At 39.2% G+C, this 24250-nt stretch overlaps 1 protein-coding gene and 1 long non-coding RNA gene across 5 annotated transcripts in view; one reads left to right on the top strand and one right to left on the bottom strand.

The window, feature by feature from the left end:
- Nucleotides 1-24250, bottom strand: part of SLC39A10 (solute carrier family 39 member 10) — a 115701-nt gene that overhangs the window by 69892 nt on the left and 21559 nt on the right. Inside the window, exon 1 of one of the 4 annotated variants that reach the window (XM_055572979.1) lies at nucleotides 324-1168. The exons of 1 other annotated variant lie outside the window; for it this stretch is intronic. The gene's annotated coding sequence lies outside the window, so the exon portion shown is untranslated. Of the gene's footprint in view, nucleotides 1-323; nucleotides 1169-24250 lie in introns of those variants that run through there. 2 more of the 4 variants (XM_055572976.1, XM_055572974.1) reach the window with 2 other exon arrangements.
- On the top strand, nucleotides 14836-18650 carry LOC129646583 (uncharacterized). The gene is made up of 3 exons (XR_008712048.1): nucleotides 14836-14960; nucleotides 15522-15709; nucleotides 18418-18650. It is a non-coding gene; the product is annotated as an uncharacterized LOC129646583 (long non-coding RNA).

Below are 24250 nucleotides of genomic sequence, written 5' to 3'. Positions count from 1 at the left end.
CTCGGCAGGAGGCTGACTCGGGCGCGGGTCCCGCACGCGGGGCGGAGGCTGCCCGATCGCTAACCCGGCAGCAGCCCGGAGCGCACACGAGGAGCGGCGGTGCCCCACGCGCAGCCCACCGCGCGCTCTGCCCGGCTCGCCGCCGCCGCCGACTGCAGCAGCTGCGGGAAGCCCAGTGCCCCGATCCCCGAAGGACTCAGCCCCGACTCCCCGGTTCCTGTCTCCCTTTCTACCCCCCCGCCGTCCCGGGACTCGCAGTCTCCGCCGCGCACGGGGCCGGTTCTGGGGGAGGGAATGTAAACAAATCGGGGTTTTATAGTTACCTCACACTCGAGTGCCGTGTGCATCTCCTCTCCGCTCGGTACCAAACCCCGGCTGCACCAAATCGTGTATTCACCAAAGCCGCCTGCGCCAACTGCGTCGCGGAGACCCGCGCGTCGGACACCACGCTACGCTAGCGGCGTACACGGCCCACTCAAGTCCTTGCGCAGCCGCACCCCGTCCGCCTATGGGCGCTACGCTCTGGGCGTACACGCACCACCCAGTTATTCACTTCGAATAACGCAAATAGCGTAGGGGAACTGCCCCACTCGAGGATTCCACACGGACCGTGAGAGCAATAGGAAATTCGAGTCTACGCAAACTGCGGAGCTCCGCGGCTCCGCGCTAGTTTTGTTCCAAGAAAAGACGCCGCGGGGGAGTTGAGAAGGCTTCTCACGCATGCGTGGAGCGACCATTTACCCCTCGCCTTTTCCCCGGGCTTTGCATGTCGGTTGCTGCCGCCCGCGGGAGGCGGACGAGTAAGGGAAGCTCTAAACGAAAACGCTTCAGCCAGGTTTCAGATTGATAAATTAAAATGTTTATCTGTACAGGAGTTAAACATTTACGTTAATTTAACCCTTCCCCTTTATTAAAATAACCTTTCAATCTCCGAGGGGAAAAAGGAACTAATACTTATTTAGTGCTAAATGCGAGGTATTTTGCATAGTTCTCCCACCCCCACCTCCCAGTTTATTCTAAAGAGTACTTCCTGTGGGCCTTCCAAGCCTAAAAGAAAAAGTTGAATCCAGAGAGCTTGTCACCCACGTAGAGGAATTCTCGAGGCTTCTGACAACTTTCCAACCTCTTCCATTACCTCCTACTGCTTAATCGATTATTCTTAACACCCAATAGGAAAACCTGCGGATTCAGCCAAGCAGTTCCAAGGACTCCTGATCATGTCGTGCTCATTCTTGCTCCCATTGCTTTGCTCACACCACACTTGACATGTGAATTGTTTCCTCCCCTCTTCAGGAGCAATTCACAGCCAGTACTTTCTTAAAAGGCGGCTGCCTTTACTCCATTACCCTGCTTTTTGGCATTTGATCTTCATGGTGAGACTTATCTATTCTGTCTGGTGTGTCTGATTCTGTATCCAGCCAGAGAGTTACAGGAATGCCTTACTGATATCTACCAGAGTGCATAAAATCATGATCAATAGTAATAGCAAGATTTACTCTGTGGCAAGTACTTCCTGTTTGCTGTACATGTGCATTAGTTTCATCTTCATAACACAAAGAAGTAGGTATTATCCTGCGCCAGGAAACTGAGACACGAGTAACTTGCCTAAGACCACTGAACAGGTAGGGAGGAGAGTTGAGATCCAAACCCAGTTAGGACTACATATTCTGGTATTCTGTATATTTAATGGACGAAGATTGTTTTGTTTTTGTTTTGTATCCCTATAAACAATGTCTTTTAGGTGCTCAGAAAGGCCTACTGACTGCCAGGATACTCAGCTTCTCATATCCCTTTGTTTCTTTGAAAAAGCCAACCCATTGACCTCACTCCTGCAGGTTTTCGCTGCTGCTATTAGGGAAAGGGAGAAGTCCTGAGGTTTAAAGAGATCAAGTCTGAGTACTAGCTTCAGGTCTCACCATTGTCACTAACTGCAGGAGGCAATGGCCATGGTCCTCAGATTCATGGATAAATTAAAGGAATTGGTCTAAATTTATTCCGAAGTCTTTAGAGTTTATAAAATCAGAACCAAAGTCTTTAGGTTTCATAAAATCAATATAGAGTACTTCTTTTGGGTTCAGAGCATAAAAAGCTTCCAAATTATCTATCCTGATATTTTAAGGCTATAATTATTTTATTGAACATATTATTTCAGGAACTTTAAAATATATGCAATATCTTTCTCCTAAATTTCCATAAGGTAGAGCACTTACATTCCTGACATTAATATTTTAAGGTACTTACACCTTCACTGCTTTCTAAGAAGAACCAGAGATCAACTTGCCAACATCCACTGGATCATCGAAAAAGCAAGAGAGTTCCAGAAAAACATCTACTTCTGCTTTATTGACTATGCCAAAGCCTTTGACTGTGGATCACAATAAACTGGGGAAAATCCTGAAAGAGATGGGAATACCAGACCACCTGACCTCCCTCTTGAGAAACCTGTATGCAGGTCAGGAAGCAACAGTTAGGACTGGACATGGAACAACAGACTGGTTGCTGGGGTACGTCAAGGCTGTATATTGTCACCCTGCTTATCTAACTTCTATGCAGAGTACATCATGAGAAACACTGGGCAGGAAGAAGCACAAGCTGGAATCAAGATTGCCAGGATAAATATCAATAACCTCAGATATGCAGATGATGCCACCCTTGTGGCAGAAAGTGAAGAAGAACTAAAGAGCCTCTTGATGAAAGTGAAAGAGGAGAGTGCAAAAGTTGGCTTAAAGCTCAACATTCAGAAAACTAAGATCATGGCATCCAGTCCCATCACTTCATGGCAAATAGATGGGGAAATAGTGGAAACAGTGGCTGACTTTATTATTTTTTTGGCTCCAAAATCACTGCAGATGGTGATTGTAGCCATGAAATTAAAAGACGCTTACTCCTTGGAAGGAAAGTTATGACCAACCTAGACAGCATATTAAAAAGCAGAGACATTACTTTGCCAACAAAGGTCCGTCTAGTCAAGGCTATGGTTTTTCCAGTAGTCATATATGGATGTGAGAGTTGGACTATAAAGAAAGCTGAGCGCCGAAGAATTGATGCTTTTGAACTGTGGTATTGGAGAAGACTCTTGAGAGTCCCTTGGACTGCGAGGAGATCCAACCAGTCCATCCTAAAGGCGATCAGTCCTGGGTGTTCACTGGAAGGACTGATGTTGAAGCTGAAACTCCAATACTTTGGCCACCTTATGTGAAGAGCTGACTCATTTGAAAAGACTATGATGCTGGGAAAGACTGAGGGCAGGAAGAGAAGGAGACGACAGAGGATGAGACGGTTGGATGGCATCACTAACTCAATGGACATGAGTTTGGGTAAACTCTGGGAGTTGGTGATGGACAGGGAGGCCTGGCATGCCTTCATGGGCTTGAAAAGAGTTGGACACAACTGAGCGACTGAACTGAACTGAACTCTGCATAGAAGTTAAATAAGCAGAGTGACAATGTATACCCTTGACCTACTCCTTTTCCTATTTGGAACTAGTCTGTTGTTCCATGTCCAGTTCTAACTGTTGTTTCCTGACCTGCATATAGGTTTCTCAAGAGGCAGGTCCGGTGGTCTGATATTCCCATCTCTTTCCACAGTTTATTGTGATCCACACAGTCAAAGGCTTTGGCATAGTCAATAAAGCAGAAGTAGATGTTTTTCTGGAACTCTCTTGCTTTTTCGATGGTCCAGTGGATTTTGCCAATTATGTATTTACAAGGCTAATAATATCCAGCTGGTACACACAGGTACAGAGGACCATTGACCAAATATACAAGTTACTCAATAACAGCTACAGCCGAATTGAATTCCACCATGATACTCATCCCTGTTCCAGCCCTTTCTCTCAGGATTCCCTAGACATCCCACATTTTAGGAACTATAGAGTTAATGGCTGGCTAAGAAAGACTTCTATTTTAATTGATAAGTCTTTATGCTCTATTAATTTTATATATTTTAAATATCATCTCACTCAGACATTCATATATGCTCAAGTATCAGCATATTGATTAAGGCAGGACTTAGAGGAAAATTACTATGTAGGATAAATGACTGAGTTGCAAACCAGTATATTGCTTTCCCTGTTGGGAAAAGCAATCTCAGACAGTGATGTGTAGGCTTACTCAAAATCACCTGCTAAGGTAAACAATGAGAAGTGCAGCAAAAATATCACTATAATGTTTTATTTTTATCAGTTCCATATTCATATCAGTTTTAGGGAAAGGAATTTCTAATATGTTAGAATCATGGAACTTTCTGAAAGTCAGACTTTTTTTTTTGCAGTTATCTCATTTGATTCATAAAGAACCTCAACTGAACTATAAAAACAGTTTAGATGATTTGCAATATGTGGGGGGAAGAGAAAGTATTGAATTGTGTGTAAATGGTTGACCCTCATTTGCTTTGCTTCAGTCACCATTTTATTTCACATATCTAAAATTTCAAGCATGACCAATCTACCTTTGTGAAGCAAGAGATAATAAATCCAATGGCTTTTTTTGCACCTTAGAAGGTTAGAAAAGAACCAGCTACAATAAATAAAATAAGAACCATGCTTCATACCTCAATCTTTAGCTGTGAATAAAGAAAATCTGTCATAAAACTTTTTTTCCCCTCTAGTAGAGGAGAAAATTGACAACATACACAACAAAATTAAGAGCCTTTAATTAAATTTATTAAAAATGTGAGTGCTTCTAAGAAATCAAGCCTTTCAAACTCAAGAATTCTTTCCATGACTCAAAATTAGTAATAATCAAAGATAACATAAACTCCTTAAATCCATATTCCGTTTAAACTGATTTTTACATGACCAAAAATGTTTGGTTCAGACAAGTTTATACCTGAGAAGGAAGACTAAATTATATTGGTATATAGCTCTGATGTGGAGAGTACTAAGTACTAGGAATAGGTGTTAAGGAATTTGGAAAAGAAGATCTCAGGAATATGTTCTAAATCTAGACTCAAAATTAACAACTGCTTATTCACTTTTAGAGACTCCACATTTTAGCCTGGAAATTAAGGCTTCAGCTTTAGATCTAAAGCCAGAGAAATATAAAAGGTATATTTCCCTCCTTGTTCTTTAAGGCCTGTAACACTCTGTGACATTAAACATGTCAACCCTATGGTCAGGATGGGAATTGAGGCCTGTGGGGTCATCTTTTTCTGATCTCTTGAGGAATTATGGCTCTATCTCATCTAAAGCCTTGCCATTCCTAAAGTGAAGATAATCAGACCCTCAGAACTTACATGGAAATTCTCAGAGAGAAACACAGAAGCCCTGTGTCTCTTTCTAAAAAGCAGGACTTATGAAATAGAGAAGGCCATCCTCTTCCAGAGAGCCCAAAACTTTGAAAGGGTACACAAAGGCAGAGAGAAAGGCACAAGGGAGAAAGGCACCCTAGTGAGAAACACATTTGATTGACATGCCTGGCAAGTGAGATCATTTTAAGCTGGTAGGTTAATTCAATAAAATCAGTTTCAAGTTCTCTGCAGAAATAAAAATAGATTAGAGAAATGAAACAAAACGACAAGTCAAGCAACTCACCCAGCCAGGGTAGAAAATTAGCTTAAAAATTTTTTTTCTTTTATATGCTTTGCCTAGATAATGCTAACAATAGACTTGCCAGATCCCTTAGTTTTAATTCACTGTGATACAAACAAAAGACCCTTAACATTAGATATCCCTACTGGGAGAAAGACAATAATGTAGAAGCTTAGAACCTCTGATTTCAGCCTCTGATTTGCCATGGCAAATCCTTTCAAAATAGGAATGAGACCTAGCCTAGGAGAAAGGGGAAGACCCACTAAGAAGAATAAACAAAAGCAAGAAGCTCAGTGCTAGAGCAAGGATATCAGGCCAATAACAGATTCGACCATGTGACAGTGATGGAAAAGCTTCTCCCTCAAACCTACTCTATGGTCCTCACCATCCCCGGAATTCCACATTTAGAACTTCGTTCCTGGGCCCTGAAAACAAAGAGACTTTGAGGGAAGTTTACTACCATTTTATTACTTATCTAGTGAGAACATACTTTTTAAGGTCTTTACTGAAGAGAAAGTTTTTAAGAAGGGAGGAAATTTGATTATCCAGATTCTTATGGGTAGTGTGGTATAAAAAGGACAGGAGGAAAAACAGACATACTGCCAAATTCTCAATCTTGCTTCTAGCTACCTTGCTCACTCACAGAATACTAAAAAGAAGAAAAACAGAAGGCTTGGTAAGCAGCCCCTTGTACCAACCAAGGAGTCCTAGAGGCCAACAGACAGTCATCTTGAAATTCCAGGAGCACAGTGGAAATCAACTTTCTAAACCTTAACTCTTATTCCAAAGGAATATGTATTTATCATGTAACATAAATAGCCACATGAATATTACAGATTTAAAGCTCAAACTACCCACAATTGCACTCATCTCACATGCTGCTAAAGTAATGCTCAAAATTCTCCTAGCCAGGCTTCAGCAATACGTGAACTGTGAACTTCCTGATGTCCAAGCTGGTTTTAGAAAAGGCAGAGGAACCAGAGATCAAATTGCCAACATCCGCTGGATCATGGAAAAAGCAAGAGAATTCCAGAAAAACATCTATTTCTGCTTTATTGACTATGACAAAGCCTTTGACTATGTGGATCACAATAAACTGTGGAAAATTCTGAAAGAGATGGGAATACCAGAGCACCTGACCTGCCTCTTGAGAAATCTGTATGCAGGTCAGGAAGCAACAGTTAGAACTAGACAGGTAACAGCAGACTGATTCCAAATCGGGAAAGGAGAACATCAAGGCTGTATATTGTCACCCTGCTTATTTAACTTCTATGCAGAGTACATCATGAGAAACGCTGGACTGGAAGAAGCACAAGCTGGAATCAAGATTGCCGGGAGAAATATCAATAACCTCAGATATGCAGATGACACCACCCTTATGGCAGAAAGTGAAGAGGAACTCAAAAGCCTCTTGATGAAAGTGAAAGAGGAGAGTGAAAAAGTTGGCTTAAAGCTGAACATCCAGAAAACTAAGATCATGCCATCCGGTCCCACCACTTCATGGGAAATAGATGGAGAAACAGTGGAAACAGTGTCAGACATTATTTTTCTGGGCTCCAAAATCACTGCAGATGGTGACTGCAGCCATGAAATTAAAAGATGCTTATTCCTTGAAAGGAAAGTTATGACAAACCTAGATAGCATACTGAAAAGCAGAGACATTACTTTGCCAACAAAGGTCCGTCTAGTCAAGGCTATGGTTTTTCCTGTGGTCATGTATGGATGTGAGAGTTGGACTGTGAAGAAGGCTGAGTGCCGAAGAATTGATGCTTTTGAACTGTGGTGTTGGAGAAGACTCTTGAGAGTCCCTTGGACTGCAAGGAGATCCAACCAGTCCATTCTGAAGGAGATCAGCCCTGGGATTTCTTTGGAAGGAATGATGCTGAAGCTGAAACTCCAGTACTTTGGCCACCTCATGTGAAGAGTTGACTCATTGAAAAAGACTCTGATGCTGGGAGGGATTGGGGGCAGGAGGAGAAGAGGACGACAGAGGATGAGATGGCTGGATGGCATCACTGACTCGATGGATGTGAGTCTGAGTGAACTCCAGGTGTTGGTGATGGACAGGGAGGCCTGGCGTGCTGCGATTCATGGGGTCGCAAAGAGTTGGACACGACCGAGCAACTGAACTGAACTGAATGGTTCAATTTGATTGACATACCTGGCAAGTGAGATCATTTTAAGCTGGTAGGCTACATCAATAAAATCAGTTTCAAGTTCTTCAAGGACTTCCCTGGTGGCTCAGACAGTAAAGCGTCTGTCTACAATGCGGGAGACCTGGGTTCGATCCCTGGGTCGGGAAGATCCCCTAGAGAAGGAAATGGCAATCCACTCCAGTACTATTGCCTGGAAAATCCCATGGACAGAGGAGCCTGGTAGGCTACAGTCCATGGGGTCACAAAAAGTCGGATACAACTGAGCAACTTCACTTCACTTCACTTCATGGTTCAATTTAATACAAATTATCAACATGGAAATGAATTAACAGTAAGTTACCAAGGGTCTGTCTAGTCAAGGCTATGGTTTTTCCAGGTGTCATGTATGGATGCGAGAGTTGGAATGTGAAGAAAGCTGAGCACCGAAGAATTGATGCTTTTGAACTGTGATGTTGGAGAAGACTCTTGAGAGTCCCTTGGACTGCAAGGAGACCCAACCAGTCCATCCTAAAGGAGATCAGTCCTGGGTGTTCTTTGGAAGGAATGATGCTGAAGATGAAACTCCAGTACTTTGGCCAACTAATGCGAAGAGTTGACTCATTGGAAAAGACTCTGATGCTGGGAGGGATTGGGGGCAGGAGGAGAAGGGGATGACAGAGGATGAGATGGCTGGATGGCATCACTGACTCGATGGACGTGAGTTTGAGTGAACTCCGGGAGATGGTGATGGACAGGGAGGTCTGGCGTGCTGCGATTCATGGGGTCGCAAAGAGTTAGACACGACTGAGCGACTGAACTGAACTGAACTGACCATGTAAATATTTTTAAAAGCAACTTCATTTGTGTAACCAGTTAAATTAATAAAGTCATTTTAAATTCATTTTAAAATGTCATCATATGAGAGCAAATTTCAAATCTTGCCTAGGGCTTCCAAATAATTAATAATGGGACTCATTTCGCTAATGATATTTATGAAAATAATCAAATACACCTTTTAAAGCCAAGATACACTTGGTTTATCTTAACAAATATTGCTTACCTTTATTTATTAAGAATCTGACAGCAAGAAAGCAGCAAAATTCTAAATATTTGGGAAGTCAGTAAATGAATTGTCAAAACAAACTTGTAGGGATTTCTGAATTTTTCTTGCACTCTAAGTAAAGCTCAAATTATATTTTATTTTTATTAGAATAAGCCACTTTTGCATTCTTCATAGAATCCCATAAATCACCTCTTCTTACCAGCATGCATCTTTACAAGTTTTTGAAACTTCCTAATACTTTGTGAGGAATGATTCTGGCATACTCAGTAGTTAGCAACCTACTATGCTTAACCTTTTCCTTGTAAATCTCACTTATAGCCTGTAATGATTTCATCACATTCAAGTTTCATTCCAGTTACAATGATGGTTGCTTTCTCTAAACAGTTAGGTTTCAGTTTTTTTTCCACCCTGAACACATGAAGGTGTATGGTTTAAAATGTGCCAGGTGCCATTTCAAGTACTATGAATATGGTAACTAATTTTATTCCTATGACAGCCCTGCAAGGTAGATATTATTATGCTCATTTCATGGATAAAGAAAACTGAGGTAGTTAGCAAGGGGTTGGAGCCACAAGCCCAATCCAGATAGTCTGGCTCTGGAGGTTATGTTCCTAATCCTTACATTACTTTATTCTTATCTAGATACTATGTGCAGGTCCCAATTTTTCTGAGAATATCTCCATACTTTCTCTGCAAAATTTGGTAATTAAAAAAAAAAAAATAGTAGAACCATAAAGTGGTCGTTTTCCAGGCTGTAAATGTAACAGGTCAATGAAAATTGTAAATGGAATAGAGAATAAAAACATTTAAAGATACTTATAATGTGAACATTTGATTTATCTTTGAGCTTGACTAGCTTGAATCAATTCCAAGGGAGATTATTCCAGTCTCTTGAATTAAAATGTTAATTAGCCCATTTGGTTATACATTTAGATGAAAGCTTTCCCGTCTTTATGGTGACTTGATGTAATTGTTCAAGTATTTATTTATGCTAGTTAAGCCATTAAAAATTAGGCAGAATCAGGTGTATGTTAATAACTTTGATCACAGTCACATATATATGAGTTATTAATGTGGTAATCATTGAAGAACTGGTCAAGTGCAGGCAAATATATCCCAGCAGATTTAAACTAAAATTCAGTTAGGGGATTAAAGGTTCATTTCAGTTCTTGGATTTAGATGAATCTACCTCCTCTGCAAGTCTACCTTGGGGAAAAAAGGCAAATTTTAAGGGATGAAACTATTTACAGGTAAAAGTTTGTGCTCCTTTGATGTGCAGGCCACTACATAGCTGGAAAATTAGGGCAAAGAAAATATGATTCTTTACCTAAAGTTGCTTACAGCCCAGTCAGGGAGGTAATTGAAAAGACAATTACGGTACAGAGTGATAAGGGCTGTGTTCTCGATAATATGGGTTGCTATGGCTGCAAAAATGCTAATGGCACTCCCAGCTTTATACAAGTCCCAGACCAAATCCCCTTCACTCCCACTCACTCTGCCTCATTGGAGGCACAAGTAAACAGGATTCTGCATGAAGAATACCAAAATGACGTGTCTTCTGTTCTACCTTATGTGTGGGGTGTTTCCAGAGAGACCAGAAATGTGTGCTCTGAGGAAAGCCTTTTAAGTTCTTAGGGTGGAGAGAGTCCACAACAAACATTATACATTATCTTTACAGAGAATCACGTGTGTGCATTAGTCTTTACTTAAACTTTCTAGAATTTACATCAAACAGTGACTACTTTTGATTATGATTTTAGCATGAGCCTCTTCCTGTATGTTTCCCAGTTCTTTACATTTTTTAAAATACCTGATTCGTGAGCAATGTTAGAAATGTAAGTAGAATGTATCTGACCATTCCAGGTGATACTGATTGCAAAATAACCAAGCTTTGCAGCAGAGATATTTGGGATTTTTCCTCTACACATTTTTATTAAGGTGTTTTATTATTTATTATTCCTATATTTATTATTATAGGGAGCACATTTGGGAAATATTTGCACCTTTGCTATCATCAAAAAGATGTTATAAATCACCTGTATTGTCTTCTATGGCCTAATTTTCCTTTTTATAATTGTATAGGCATAAGGGAGTAGGAAATAGAAATTAGGTATCAACAGAATCATAAAAATTTCCAACTTGCTTTGCTCTATGAAACCCCTGGAGAACTAGCCAGTCAATTCAGACTAGATGAAACCCTACATCCTAGACAGTGGCTCCTCCAAATTAGGTACTAGATTCAACATGTAACTGTGTCTACTGTAACTTTTAATAAAGGTTGAAAGAAGTTAGAAAGCCTAAGTTTGGAAATCCATATGTGTAATATTAAATTGGTTCAGAGGGCTTGATTGCCTGTGTCAGGCCAGATGGCATTTGTGCTTGTGAAATGAGACCCAAATTGGAAAACTATACCATCACTTGGGCTTCCCTGGTGGCTCAGCAGTAAAGGATCCCCCTGCAATGCAGGAGCCGCATGAGACACGAGTTTGATTCTTGAGTGATAAAGATTCCCCTGGAGGATTGCATAGCAACCCACTCCAACTTTCTTGCCTAGAGAATCCCCATGGGCAGAGGAGCCTGGCAGGCTATAGTCCATAAGGTTGCAAAGAGTCAGACACAACTAAAGTGATTTAGCATGCATGCACCCAACCATCACTTAGAAAATAATCTCTTTGCAATTATGTTCCTAATTTAGTATCTGTCAAAGACTGTCTTTGAAGCATTTCAAATCTTCTTATCTAGAAGCTATGCTGAGCCAAAATACTAAATAATGCAATATTCAATGATAATAATTATTAATCATAATCATAAGAAGCAGTTACAGTATAGTGTTTACTATGTGCTGACACTAATATTCCAAAGTTAGATTATTGATGGTCAACAAACAAATAATAAATATGGGAAAAAATATTCTTAAACCCATTCCCATGTTTTGCATGGGTAGAAAAAAAAAAAGACTGTTCAAAAAAAGACCGTTTGGTCAAAAGTTGCTTTGGTCAGTTAATTTGAAGCCTAGTTAGATTTTAATATTCTTTTTCTAGGTATAGGTAGGAGATTTAGGTAGACTAATAATTATTAACTCATTTGAGACATTAGCTGGGAATCATGTGTGTTTTGGGCTTCTCTGGTGGCTCAGCAGTAAAGAACCTGCAGGCCAAGGCAGGAGATACAGGTTCGATCCCTGGGTCCAGAAGATCCCCTGGAGAAGGAAATGACAACACAGTCCAGTGTTCTTGCCTGGGAAATCCCATGGACGGAGGAGCCTGGTGGGTATAGTCCATGTGCAAAAGAGTCAGACACAACTTAGCAACTAGACAACAACAACATGTGTTTTCTAGTCTTTATACTGCCAGCAGGACCAGCTATAAAGCTTTCTAGGGCCCAGTGAAAAATGAAAATGTGGGACCCCTTGATCAAAAGTATTAAGAATTTCAAGATGGCAACAACAGAGCAATATACCAAGCACAGACCCTTCTTAGCATGGTGTCCCATGTGATTGTACAGGTTGCTTGGCCATGATGAAGCCAACCCTGACTGGCCATTAATACTTTAGTGGATTATTTAAAAAAAAAAAATTCTTCCCAAAGACAAAAAATAAATCCTGAGAATAAATTTATTTATAAAAAGGTAGTCAATAAATTAATCAAAATCTTTATAGATTTTATAAATTCTTTACATGATATGGCAAGTTATTGAGGAGATAACCCCTTAGAAGGTATGGATCATGTGACATTTTTGTTTTGCAGAGACTGTTGAAGTTATAACCAAAGTATTCAACATATAGCATTTCAACATGGGAGCCTGTTTTGTTCCTAATTTGAAGAATTCAGTTGTAAAATGAAGTATGAGACAACTAGGAAATTTTTAATACTGATGGAACATTTGGTAATAAGGAAATATTATTAATTTTTAAATGTATGATAATAAAATTGGGCCTAAAAAAAGAATTCTTCTCTTTTAGAGAAATGGAAGATAATTAATAGATGAAATAAGATTGTCTGAGTTTTGCTTTAAAATAATCCAATGAGAGTACAGATGATGCAAGGTTATTTCTGTATAAATTGTTGAAGGGGGTGATGGTTATATGGGTGCTCATTCTATTTTCTCTACTTTTGTGTTTTAAAAATTCCATAATAACAGTAAAATATGAAGCACTGTAGCCAGGCTTCAGCAATATGTGAACTGTGAACTTCCTGATGTTCAAGCTGGTTTTAGAAAAGGCAGAGGAACCAGAGATCAAATTGCCAACATCTGCTGGATCATGGAAAAAGCAAGAGAGCTCCAGAAAAACATCTATTTCTGCTTTATTGACTATGCCAAAGCCTTTGACTGTGTGGATCACAATAAACTGTGGAAAATTCTGAAAGAGATGGGAATACCAGACCACCTGATCTGCCTCTTGAGAAATTTATATGCAGGTCAGGAAGCAACAGTTCGAACTGGATGGAACAACAGACTGGTTCCAAATAGGAAAAGGAGTACATCAAGGCTGTATATTGTCACCCTGCTTATTTAACTTATATGCAGAGTACATCATGAGAAACGCTGGACTGGAAGAAACACAAACTGGAATCAAGATTGCTGGGAGAAATATCAATAACATCAGATATGCAGATGACATCACCCTTATGGCAGAGAGTGAAGAGGAACTCAAAAGCCTCTTGATGAAAGTGAAAGTGGAGAGTGAAAAAGTTGGCTTAAAGCTCAACATTCAGAAAACGAAGATCATGGCATCCAGTCCCACCACCTCATGGGAAATAGATGGAGAAACAGTGGAAACAGTGTCAGACTTTATTTTTCTGGGCTCCAAAATCACTACAGATGGTGACTGCAGCCATGAAATTAAAAGACGCTTACTCCTTGGAAGGAAAGTTATGACCAACCTAGATAGCATATTCAAAAGCAGAGACATTACTTTACCAACAAAGGTTTGTCTAGTCAAGGCTATGGTTTTTCCTGTGGTCATGTATGGATGTGAGAGTTGGACTATGAAGAAGGCTGAGCGCCAAAGAATTGATGCTTTTGAACTGTGGTATTGGAGAAGACTCTTGAGAGTCCCTTGGACTGCAAGGAGATCCATCCAGTCCATTCTGAAGGAGATCAGCCCTGGGATTTCTTTGGAAGGAATGATGCTGAAGCTGAAACTCCAGTACTTTGGCCACCTCATGCGAAGAGTTGACTCATTGGAAAAGACTCTGATGCTGGGAGGGATTGGAGGCAGGAGGAGAAGGGGACGACAGAGGATGAGATGGCATCACTAACTCGATGGACGTGAGTCTCAGTGAACTCCGGGAGTTGGTGATGGACAGGGAGGCCTGGCGTGCTGCGATTCATGGGGTCACAAAGAGTCGGACACGACTTAGTGACTGATCTGATCTGATGAAGCACTGTAATAAATGAAAATTAACCAAATATACCTAGTGTCTATAATGTTCCAGTAATTGGACCAAATAGGCACATTGATGATTTTATAAATGTAGAGAGCTCTTTAAGTACAAGTTTTCAGAAGTAGTCTGTATTTTTTCCCTATTTTAAATAAGAATTTCAAAAACTAACAATAGCCTTAGAGCTGGAGCAATTCTGAGATAACCAAAATGGATCAGTAAAGACATCAGCCAATATGATGCAGTCATGCCTGTGCCTAACACTTATTTTTTTAATCAAATAGACTGGTCATTTGTGGGGCAAACTGGGCATGTCTTGAAAGTGATGCAGATGTGACTTTAAAATTATTTGGCTCCATTCTAAAATAGACCCACCCTCTTCGAAGGAAACAAACAAAAAATAATTAATTTGCATCTAACTTAAATTTTCAGCTGTATTTAAAACAAAACTCTAGTACTCCTACTTATATTTCATTTGAATTTTTATGCTTTCTAGCATTCCATACTGGAAGCAAAGGGCATCGTTTAAGTATTTACTACATTTGTGCACTATTTAAACTGTTAAATTTAAATAACAATTTAACAGCATTGTTCATGGAAAAGTTTGGTGATTATAATCAGTCAGTTCTAGATTAAACTGGTAGTGGGAATTGTGTTAAGAGTTAGAGAGGACGTGTAGCAGCTGACCCCAAATTACTTTAACAATGAATCTCTGGTGAGCTTGTCTTTATTGGCGACAGGTGAATTGACTTGTGGACTAACCATGGTTAAGAATGACAGAATCTTACCAGTTTGGGGCTGATGAGACAAGTTCTGCCAGTGAAAGACGATTGACCTGTAGAGGACAGGTAAGGAGGAGACTGAGAAATTCAGGTTCAAGTTTCTGGTTTCTTCTTTCTTGTCTCCGTCATCCAACCCCAACCTACGATAAGCTGGCACTTCTTTCAAACCATTAATAATTATTCTGCAAAATGATTGATCCATTCCAACAATTTGTATAAAAGGTGATAGAATGACCAAATATCATTTTGCTGATTTTAATGTATAGGCAAAATAATATTATTTAATAACTCTCTTCTATGAAAGATGAATGGAGATTTACAGTATCAAATCAATCCACACAACAGAAATGAAACAAGGGCATGTATTTCAGAAGAAGGGCATGTATCTCTTATTATTTTATGAGTAAACAGTGGATATTTATACATTCTGACTTTCCTTCCTTTCATAGCCAAGATTCTTAAAAAGTTGTGTTTTTTGTTTTTTTTCCAAACTCATTCAGCCCACTTTCTCAACTCACCTACTGAAATTGAGCTTTCACCACTATCAGGTTACCCAAATGCCACCTTAGTTACTCACTCTAGTGCTCACTTTTAACTGTATTGTTTCATTTCTCTGCTCCTTTTCAGGCAGTTTAAAACTCTTCCTCCTTCAAATACTGAGGAAATTTGATGGATCTGATGATAGGTGAAGAAGACTTGCCCAGGACACAGAGCATGAAAAGTAACCAGAGAGGTGGTACCTTTCTACCAGACTGACTGCCCAACAAGTCAGAAACCTGTCTAGTTGTCCCACCACCAGCTTTGCTCCCCTTCAGGTAAGAATCCTCCCCATTCATGTTAACAGGAGACAGCACACTTCTGATAGTTTATCAACTTGCTAGAGACTCCTTTCCTATCTTCTTCATGGTCTTCTTTTCTCTAAACTCCCACACATGTAAGCAGTTTCTTCTGGGTCCTCTTAATTATCATTCTACACCAGTGTTTGTGAAGGAGAGTTCTAAGGATGACTTGTTTCAGCATCGGAGACTAGAAGGATTTTTATGAAAAGTGCAATTTACCACCCTTACCCTAGTGGGAACGAAACTCAAAATCTGTATTTTAAATCACCTCTCAGGTAATTCTTACTAAGAAATCAGGACTGAGAATTACTGTTTTACCCACTCAACCTAGATTATTTTATCCAATCCCATGGCTTCAGTTACTATCTATATGTTGATGACATCTGTCTCCTTGTTTTCAGATATAAAGATTCTATTTGATATCTCAGGCAACTCTAATTTAAGATGTCCTAAATTGAACACACTGTCTCCCAATCCTGCCATTCTTCCCTTGTTTCCCCCGTAGTTTTCTACTTCACTCCCAGAGGGGGGAAAAAAGTAGTAGTGAAATAGTCATTCTTGCCTCCTCTCTCAATTCATTCTCTCCTTATAACATTTTTTTCTTGGCCTCATCACAAGGCATGTGGGATCTTATTCCCTCAACCAGGAATAGACCCATGCTGCCTGTATTGGAAGGTGGGGTCTTAACCACTAGACCACCAGAGAAATCCTCCTTATGACTCTTGACTCCTACTTTTCAGTACATCCAAGTCACTCCCCTAGAGCTAGACTAGTAGCCTAAAACTAGTTGGCATCTTTTCAAGCCCACCTCTGATCCATCCTCCACAGTGAAAATGGGAATCATCACTAACTCAATCAGATCTGCTAAGTCGCTTCAGTCGTGTCCGACTCTGTGTGACCCCATAGATGGCAGCCCACCAGGCTCCCCTGTCCCTGGGATTCTCCAGGCAAGAACACTGGAGTGGGTTGCCATTTCCTTCTCCAATGCATGAAAGTGAAAAGTGAAAGTGAAATAGCTCAGTCATGTCTGACTCTTGGTGACCCCATGGACTGCAGCCTACCAGGCTCCTCTGCCCATGGGATTTTCCAGGCAAGAGTACTGGAGTGGGGTGCCATTGCCTTCTCCAGATCACTCCCATGCAAAAACTTTTCAAAGCCTCACACCGCCCTTTCACATTATCTCTGAAGATTTATCTATTACTTCACCCTAAAACTATACTGTCCAACATAGTAGCCCCTAGCCACATGTGACTGTTGAGCACTTGAAATGTGGTTAGTCCAATTTGAAATGTGCTTTAAGTGCAATTAATCTATTAAATTTCTCAAACATTGTACCAAAAAAAAGTAAAAATGTGTCATTGATAATTTTCCATATTGGTTACATTGCTGAGATGATACAATTTTTTAAAACTTTGGGCTAAATAAAATATTGTTAGAATTTTTTACCTGATTCCTTTTATTTTCTTAATGTGACTTCAAAAAATGTTTAAATCACATAGGTGCTTCACATTATACTTCTAGAACTCTATAATCCAGGCGAACTGAAAGACTTGTTACTCCCTTAAAAGTTACACTTTTCCTTGCTTAAAGTGTCCCCTCTCCTCTGTACCCCTTTCCCTTCCTTTATCTGATTACTTCCCACTTGTCCTTCAGCAATGTACACACACACGAAATTTCCTGCCCCTTTTCCTTCCCAAATCAGTTCTGGGTTAGCTGTACTTCCTACACGCTTGCACAAACAGCACATAGCTTGCAATGTACGGCACTTGTGGTTTACTTGTCTACCCCAATCTTTGTCTCCTATGCACTCCAATTGCTTGTTAGCAGGACTGTGACATGTTCAATGCGGTATCCTTAGTTTCTAGCACATTGCTTGGTTCAAAGTAGACTTGGTTCAAAGTAAATACTAGTGGAATGGCTGTAGAAAATCACTTCCATGAAACATGGCTAATAGTATGTGGGGAAAGAGTAATAGGCTAATACTCTAACTTTATCCTTAATTTGTCTACACACTCTATCAAACAGCATCCCCAAGCCTCTCTTGACTCTAGTAAAAATTTTAAATGTCATCCATTAATTCAAATGATCAGAGAACAAAATGAACACAACTTTTGTCTTCTAAATATTTTTAAACTGCTTTACTGCTAGATGTTCATTGTGAGAAAAATTACCTATTCATTGGAAAACATTTTTATACTATTTCTGACTAATTTAAGTAAGACCTAAATCAAATGATTTTTCTCTGTAATCTCACACTGCTGGCATTCACAGAGAAGTTTTGAATACATCAAAAATTCTGGCATACTCACATTATAATTAACATTTACCACATTTCTCTCTGTTAAAAGGAAAAGTTAGCAGACAGCAAATATAAAAACTATATAGTCCATGGAATTCTCTAGGCCAGAATACTGGAGTGGGTAGCCTTTTCCTTCTCCAGGGGATCTTCCCAACCCAGAGATCGAAGCCAGGTCTCCTGCATTGCAGGTGGGTTCTTTACCAGCTGAGTCACAAGGAAGGGCTCTAAATATAAAAGCAGTAAGAACAGATCATAACTATTTTCTCAGTCTCATCAGATATAAAATTTAAGTGACTCCTCAGTGTTCATCCAATTAGATCACTCTGGGTTTTGTTTTGTTTTGTTTAAAGCTTTGAGATTTTTCATGCCTGTGTTCACCATGCAGATGAAATGGCTAACTCAAGTCACCACTGAACTGGACTATATAAAAGAGACACAGGAGTCACTGAAAGAGATCCTAATGGCCAAGGCTCGAACAATTTGAACAACAAAATAAACACAGTTTTGGATTACATGTAAAAATATGAAATAAATATCCAGGAATCCATATGGATATAAATAGATAATTAGATATATTTTAAAATGACGGAGAATAAACAAATATCTCATGTAAAATAATTGCAAATTATTTATATGATCCTCAGTTTTCAAGAAGGGGGTCTCCTCATCTTAGTTGTGGGTTATGCATAATGACTTCCTTTTAAAGAGGACAGTATGAAGAGAAGCTGGGAGAGTAACTTCATGGGGGGAAATCTAACAAACACTAACACAGCCAGCTGATCAAAAACACCAACACTGATAAATCATGCGAATAGTATGTACCTTTGAAAGAAAGTGGATTAAAATGGCACTTCCCCAGGACTTTGCAAACAGTCCAGTGGTTAAGACTTCAAGGCAGGGGGTGTGGGTTCAATTTCTGGGCTAGGGAACTAAGATCTCACATGCCACACAGGGCAACCAATAAATAAATAAATAAAATAGCACATTCCTTCTGTGATCTTCCTTCCTAAAAACTCCATAACCCCAGCCAAAATCATGGGAGAAACATAGGACCATTCTACAAAATACCTAGCCAATATTCCTGAAACCTGTTATTATCATCAAAAACATGGAAAATTTGAGAAACTGTCAAAACCAAGAGGAACCTAAGAAGATATTATGACTATAATGTGATAACCTGGATGGGATTCTGAAACAACAACAATGACAAAAAAAAAAACAAAACATTGGGTAAAAACTAAGGAAATCTGAATAAACTATGGACTTTAGTTATTAATAGTGCATCACTTCTGGTTCATCAGTTGCAGCAAATAGATCATCATACCAAAGTAAGGTATTAATAGGAAAAGCTAGATGTTGGCTATGTAAGAACTCCCTGTGGTATCTACTACTTTTCTATGTACCTAAAAGTATTAAAAAACAGATGTTTTAAAAGTCATCATCTATTTGTTTCTTGCAAAATATTGCCTTTTCATAATCATCCTGTACTGTAGGATAATTACCTAGTGTAAACTCTCTCTTCTTTAGCCTCTTCACTAATACTTCTCTTTATTCTCTTCCTGAATAGCACTCTTTTCCAGTCTTTAATAGCGGATTATTCTTCCCATTTCCTGACATTTCCTACATTTCTACCTTTGACTGCCTTGTCTTATCACTTTAGCTCTCATGGGGAAAGAAATCTTACCAGTTCTAACAACTTCAACTATGACTTTCATGATGAACATTCCAAGATCTGTATTCCAAGCCTAATCTCTCTTTTACAAGTCAGACCAGGACGTCCCTGGTAGCACAGTGGATAAGAATCCACCTGTCAATGCAGGGGACACATGTTTGGTCCCTGGTCTGGGAAGATCCCACATACCACGGAGCAACTAAGCTTGTGTGCCACAACTACTGAGCCCACATGTTGCAACTACTGAACCCCATGCACCTAGAGCCTGTGCTCTGAAACAAGAGCAGCCAATCAATGAGAAACCCATGCACCACAACTAGACGTAGCCCCAGCTGTCTGCAACTGGAGAAAGCCAGCACGCAGCAATGAAAGACCCAGAGCAACCAAAAATAAAATAAAAATAAATAAATAAACTGTTAAAAAGCCAAACCATACTTCACCTACCTAACAGACATATCTACCTACTGACTTTCAGGAATATCAATATAAGTATGTTCAAAGAAGAAGCCCTTGTTTTAAACCTTAATTCTGTGACTCTTATTTTGTTCTCAATCACAATTAAGAGAATTATAATTGTCCAGTCATGTAATATGGAGAAGGAAATGGCAACATTTCAGTATTTTTGCCTGGAAAATACCAGGGACAGAGGAGCCTGGCAGGTAACAGTCTGACATGACTGAGCAACTAAACAATAAACAGGTCATTTCCTCTCCAATTTCATATGAATATTGTTTAGTTCTGTTTCTACTGCATTGATCTTCCCAGATAATAAGCCCCCTTGTGACTCAGACAGTAAAAAGTCTGCCTGTAATGCAGGAGACCCAGATTCGATCCCTGGGTTGGGACGATCCCTTGGAGAAGGAAATGGCAACCCACTCCAGTAATCTTGCCTGGAAAATCCCATAGATGGAGGAGCCTAGTAGGTACAGTCCATGAAGTTGCAGAGTCAGACACGACTGAGCGACTTCACTTTCACTTTCTATTTCTATTGCATTGATCTTCCCAGTTAATTACCAATTTAGCAATCAAAATAGCCTTGGCAGACTTGCAGAACCTAGAGGTGAGTCCATGGACAGCTGAGATCGCCAGTCCTGTTATGAGACAGTGATATGAGATGTTATTTTTTTATGTTCCCTGGGAAAGAAAGAAACATCCCCAGCTTGGAACCAAAGAACACCATTGCTTTTGAGAGCCAGACCAGAGACTCAGGCTGATCCCCAATGGACATGAAAGGCAACTAACCATCTCTATTTTCTGTGTGCAGCTTTTGAAGAAAGAGTTCCCCTAGAATCTGGCAGTCCAGGAGCACTGCAGTATGGGGTCCCTGTCCCTGAGACCTGAGAACCTTTTGCCAACATTTCCCAAAGACAAGTCATAGTTTGTGGATGGCACTGGAAAAATTCTCCTTCAGCTTCAAGTGTAGCCAGATCACTGATTTCTAATGAAGCCATTAACCATCCTGTCAATAGAATCCAGATTTTATTGAGACAACATAAAATCATCTACCAGGGCCCAAATGGTAAAACCCTGGACTAAACCAGGTGGTTTTCAAATGTTGGGGTTTCAGTAACTTTTTATACTCTTAAAAGTACTGAAGATTACAACGTACATTTGTTTACATGAGTCACATCTATCAATATCTACCAGTTTAGAAACTAAAAGTCAAAAACCTTAAAGATATTAATCATAAAATAAAAATAATAAACCTGTTATATATTAATATAACTGACATTTTGGGGAAAATATATTTTTTCAAGATAAAAAATTAAGAAATCTGGCTTATAGGAGAAGTAGATTCTCATATCTGCTTCTGCATTCACTCTGTTGTTTGGTTGGAGTGCATTAAGAAAATCCAGCTTCATACAAATAAATAGTTGAAAAAAGGTATTTTAATAGCCTCTTCAGATACTTTTGGATATTCTTTGATACTACACCCAAACTCAAAAAATGGTTGTTCCTCAAAAGTTAGTTACAACACAGAATCTGAAACAGATCAATAAAATTTTATGCTCAGTTACCCTTAAATCTTTTAGTCTGTTTTGGTCTTTGAATCACCCACGAGTAATTTTATAACATGTGTTGATCATTGGGAAAATACTGATTTACTGAGTTATGAAGATCTTTCAAATGCTGACATATTTCATCACACCATATCAAAAAATCATTTCTGTTAATACTACCATCAATATCATTAGAAAATATATTTGAGTACTGGGAAGCTGTCAAGTCCACAGTGGTGGATATGAGTTATCCAGCATCGTAATTTTCACCTGAAACCTTGAATTTTATCATTTGCAACAAATATTGTCAGTTAGTTGTTTTCCTTGAAGTGACAGGCTCCCTTTGTTTATTTTCAAGAAAAATGTCAGCAAAACACCCATGTCTGAATAACCATACTTTGTTTGTCAGTCTTTTAGGTTTTTTTTTTTTTTTAAAGTGTTCCATGAAAAAAGCAGCCATTTTAGCTCACAACTTAAATCATACAATATGAGACTGAAATAACAAAAGCACTTCAGTATGGACCAGAAAACAACAAACTTTATGTGAGAGCCTGGCAGTAAAGAATACAATGACTACTAGTACATATTGATATCACAGGCTTTGATTTGTGCTAAGCAACCAGGAGTATTACCCACCATTGCTGTTTTTCACTATCAGTGGAGTGAAAAAGGCAGGAAACATCTTAGCATTTATTAGGGAAACCAATTTTAACCTTGTGAACTTCCTGAAAGAATCTCTGGGCCCTCGGGTTTCATAAAACACTGCTGACTTAAGTCAATGTGATATTCCATTTCATTTACCAGTATGTTCTGGAATAGGTATGTGACATAATTCTGGTCAATAAGCCAAAAGTGCCTCTGAGATAGGTTTTCCTTCCAGTAAGACATGTGGAAGTAGAGATTTCCTCCTTCTGCCTTAGGACCTTTTATCTACATGGGAAGTCTAGCAATAATCTGCTTACAAAGACAAACAACACACTGAATTTGGAAAATGGAAAGATGGAAAACATCTGGGCAAAGTGATGTTATTGTTAAATCACTGAATTATTCAACTTTGTTGAACCTTTTACTGTATTCAACTTTTGTCCTATCTCTAGAATTCTTATGTGAAGTCATAATTTCCCTTATTGTTTAAATGCCTTTTGACAGGTCTTATGTTCCTTAAAGATGAAAGCATCTTTATTCATTCATTCATACTTCCTGTCAACCCATCACTATTCAAAAGACCCCAAAAGTTTGGTCACTACAGCTTGATACATTCCAAACTCCCTGAATTGAGCAGCAAAACAAAATTATTACAAGCCATTTAACAATAGCTGAAAGAGGCATACCAAGTTGAACAATTTAAATAGCTCACTTATATGGAGGCAGATCAAATACAAGACAATGAATTTTAATAAAAACATGAGAACCATTGAAAGGATTAGAATATAACACCAAACTCTGAGGGACTTAAAAAACAATACTTCGGAATAACAGAGTAATCAGGATCAGAAAGCAACCAGGCATTCAAAGTCAAAACACTTGGAATCTATCCAAGTTTCAAGAAATCAAATGGCACCTGGAGATTATCATACTAAGTGAAGTAAGTCAGACAGCGAAAGACAAATGTCATATGATATCACTTACATGTGGCATCTAAAAAAAAAGATACAAATGAACTTATTTTCAAAGCAGAAACAGTCTCGCAGACTTAAAGAACAATTTATGGTTATGGGAGGGGGAAGCGTGGAGGGAGGAATAGATTAGGAGTGTGGGATTGACAAGTACACAGTGCTGTATTTAAAACAGATGACCAATAAGGACCTACTGTATAATATAGGGAATGCTGCTCAATATTCTGTGATAACCTAAATGGGAAAAGAATTTGAAAAAGAATAGATACATGTATATGTATAACTGAATCACTTTGCTAACACAACATTGTTAATCAACTATGTTCCGGTATAAAATAAAAAGTAAAAGGAAAATTGCAGCACTATTTACAATAGCTAGAACATGGAAGCGACCTAGATGTCCACTGACAGATGAATGAATAAAGAAGCTGTGGTACATACATACAATGGAATATTACTTGGCCATAAAAAGGAATGCATTTGAGTTAGTTCAAGTTAGGTGGATGAACCTAGAGCCTATCATATAGACTGAAGTAAGTAAAAAAGAGAAATATAAATATCATATACTGATGCATATATATGGAATCTAGAAAGATGGCAGTGATGAATTTATTTGCAGGGCAGCAATGGAGAAACAGACATAGAGAACAGACCTATGGTCACGGAGGGGAAGAGAGGAGGGAGAGGGTAAGACGTATGGAGAGAGTAACATGGAAACTTACAATACCATATGTAAAATAGATAGCCAATGGGAATTTACTGTATGGATCAGGGAACTCAAACAGGGGCCCTGTGACAATCTAGAAGGGTGGAATGGGGAGGGAAACTGTAGGGAGGTTTGGAGGGAGGGGATATGGATGTATCAATGGCTGACTTTTGTTGATGTTTGACAGAAAACAACAAAATTCTGTAAAGAGATTATACTTTCAT

This window comes from Bubalus kerabau, chromosome 3 (genome assembly GCF_029407905.1).
Source record: "Bubalus kerabau isolate K-KA32 ecotype Philippines breed swamp buffalo chromosome 3, PCC_UOA_SB_1v2, whole genome shotgun sequence".
Lineage (NCBI taxonomy): Eukaryota > Metazoa > Chordata > Mammalia > Artiodactyla > Bovidae > Bubalus > Bubalus kerabau.
The sequence above is the reverse complement of the archived record's forward strand: the minus strand, read 5'-3'. Positions and strand labels throughout refer to the sequence as shown.